Genomic DNA, 3,261 nt, shown 5'->3' on the forward strand with positions numbered 1-3,261 from the left:
CTCTCTCTTCCCCTCGTGTTACTTCTTCCCTAATTTTCTCTCACCGTTCCCTCCTTCCTCCATCACCCATTCCCTTTTCTCCTTTTCCTTCTCTTCCTTCCTCTCATAGTTAATTATGTCACCCTAGCACATTCTACAGGTGCTTGGCTAGGAGCAAGTTAAAGTGAAGCTGTCTCGATGTAGGAGCTGAAACATCCAATTTAACTTGATTTAGTTGTCGCTTTGGAAGTGGTGACTGGGATACCAAGTGACTTGGAAAAAAACAGTATTTGCTTGGTGTGACATACTGACATACTGATTGCCAACGGCCATGCCACGTTGAGTACACCGCTTCCCATCCGATCAGCGAAGTTAAGCAACGTTGGGTCTGGTTAGTACTTGGATGGGTGACCGCCTGGGAACACCAGATGCTGTTGGCATCCCTACGTGTCAAGTGGGGTTGGTGGAGGATTAGTGCCCCTCCCTGTAAAACAATTAACTCTAAGCCCTTGGCCACCCCATTTAGGATACATGGCGTCTGGCAATGGATGGATGGGCATACTGATTAAAAAAATACATCAGTATTTTCTATGGATAAACTTGAAAAGCTCTCAGAAGTTTTCTTTGTTATAATCCAGATAACGAGGTAAAGTCGTCCCTCTTAAAGGTGGGAACATGGGGATCAGGGCGAGCTCAAACTTAACACCATTGGGAAAACTATTTCCGAGTATTTTGCATCAATTTTCTTGACCAAAATTCTTATGGTATCTGAATGAAATATTTTAAGTCTATAAAAGTAAGGATTACGAAAATAGGCAGGAATTTTGAATAATTTAATTGTAAAACGTAAAAAAAGACACTAAAGAATAATTTTACAGGCAAACGTATGTTACAAAATCACTTGAAAATATATGTTGCTGTTTCTTACCCAATGACATATCACTTATCAGTAACCAGGTGTGAGTTTTAAAACAATATGAGTTACAAAATTAAAGAAATACAGCAGTAAACCTATTTGATGGAATCATCTTGAATCACTGGTTTTACGTCCTAATGAACAGTGTCGAATATCTTACCTGGCTTATTTTTACGTGCTCTCATTTCCCCTGACTATTATGGGGGTCGGTCAGCTTATTGTGACGGGTCTTCATTCGCTTCACCTTCTTTGATCCCCAGTAAGTACCATAAACAATAAAAATTTCATTGCCAAAATACTGTCCACAGACAGGTATGTTGATGAGACCACTGGAAAGTCTTTCATTTTTGTAATTGTCATTCAGGATAATGGCATTTGGCATCAGGGAGTGGCCCACATCAATGGGTGGCTGGGCCTCATTACCCCAAACTGAATTTTGTGGTACGGTTCTTGCACTGAAGAAAGTATCCATAACCAGAACTGATACTGTCATCATCACCGACTCTGTCGTCTTTTCCCTAAGCTTTGGATATCACAACTACCATATTACATACTTGTATCTGAAGTCATGTATAGGTACAGCCAAACTCTTGATGAGGGTATCAGAGTTCGTGTCATAAGAATTCCATCACATTTTGGCCATCACATGGGCGATCGAACAGAAAGGTCAGTAAATTTAAACTTTGGTTTGTCAATTGGAAGAATCTGAGGAAAGTTATTAACACATACAAAACAGCAAAATGAGCACAAATGCCCCTATTCATCACTCAGCGATGCAGGAAGAGCACTTCACTGATCAATTAATTATCAAACTAGCAGGGCACTCAGTATAGCGCATCTCTCCAATAAGGGCAACGTAATTTCCAAACCACTCTTCATAATGGATTAAGTTTTCTTATCACTGATTAGGGTTTCGCAGAAAGTTATTTCCGGATCCAGAATCTGTACTACGATCAGGATCAGTCCCAAAAGTTAACCGATTTTTCCATAGGACAAAGGCCATCTGCCCACCAATTTGGTCCAGGTCTCTCTTTTAGTTCTTGGGTAATCCTGCTAACAGACAAACAGACAGGGATGATAACATACTCTCCTTGTCGAAGAGAATGTAGTCAGCAGACTCTTTGAAGTCAGTACTGCCAGGCTTAGATCACGTTATATAGCTCTTGAAAGAGACAGAACGTATCAGTGTAGTTACCAAATTACCTTAGCCAACAAAATGACCCTCACACATTGTTATTTTAAGAAGTGATGCGTGTAAAGATACAAGAGTTCAGAGAGTCCTTTATCATGAAAGCTGTGGATATGTGTCAGAATTATATGCACACGAATGTTTCATCATACGTTTCGTTGAAGTATCTAAAGTGCATATTGCAAATAAAGTGCCATCAGGCAGTCGCCTGTTAAAACTTTGGGCCAATCTTTACATGTCAGCAGTTGCCATGTATCTAGGAAATATTTCGTTTACAATATTTCCTGCTGGAAATTAGCTATCTATAATTCTTTGAAGGTCTAGATTTCGTGTGCATTATGTAGTGTACTTCTGTAAGTTTCAATTTTCTTTACAGGGTGGTTTAGGACCATATGATAGGGCTGTTAAAATCTCTCTCTCTCTCTCTCTCTCTCCAGTATGTTTTTCCTCACTCTCTTTACTTCTCTCTTTATTCCTACACTCTCTTTGTCTTTCAGTCTCACTCCTCTGACGTCAACTTTTTCCATCTCACGTTTCTCCCTCCTACCTTACTCTGCTCTTCTTCCTTCTTTCATTTGTCTTTCCCCTACTTTCTCCCATTTTATCGTCTCAGTTTCCTTCCTTCCTATTTCTTCCCTTTCATCCTATTTCCATTCTATATTTGTCCTCTCATTATTCCCTTTCTCTCCTCCCATCTCTATAATATTTTCTTCTTTCTAATTCTCCCCTCCCCCTGCTCTGTCTGTCTGTGTCTGTCTGTCTGTCTGTCTGTCTGTCTCTCTCTGTTTCTCTCTCTCTCTCTGCACACACACACACACACACACACACACACACACACACACATATATATATATATATATATATATATATATATATATATATATATATATATATATATTTATATATATGTATGTATACTCTATCTTATTATACCTTTCCTCTCCATTCTCCACATTTTTCTACTTTTACTTCTCTCTCTCTCTCTCTCTCTCTCCCTTCCACCTTGTTTCTCTTCTCTCCTCTCTCTGTTCTCTCTCTTCTCTACATCTCTCCTCTTGTCTGCCGCTGTTCCTCTTCTCTCCTCCCTTTCTGTTCTTCTTCTTTGCCTTTAAATCTTTCTCTTCTTTCCTCCAGTCAAAACTCCTTTCCATTCTAATGTGTCTTCTTTCTTCCTTGC

General features: G+C 39.5%; 1 non-coding gene across 1 annotated transcript; it reads left to right on the plus strand.

The window, feature by feature from the left end:
* Positions 1 to 300: 300 nt before the first annotated feature.
* Positions 301 to 419, plus strand: LOC145411991 (5S ribosomal RNA). Its single transcript, XR_013899503.1, has one exon. It is a non-coding gene; the product is annotated as a 5S ribosomal RNA (ribosomal RNA).
* The last annotated feature ends 2,842 nt before the right edge of the window (positions 420 to 3,261 follow it).

The sequence above is a fragment of the Coenobita brevimanus genome, chromosome 91, assembly GCF_032717465.1.
Source record: "Coenobita brevimanus isolate Jiangsu-jjx chromosome 91, ASM3271746v2, whole genome shotgun sequence".
Taxonomy (NCBI): Eukaryota; Metazoa; Arthropoda; class Malacostraca; order Decapoda; family Coenobitidae; genus Coenobita; species Coenobita brevimanus.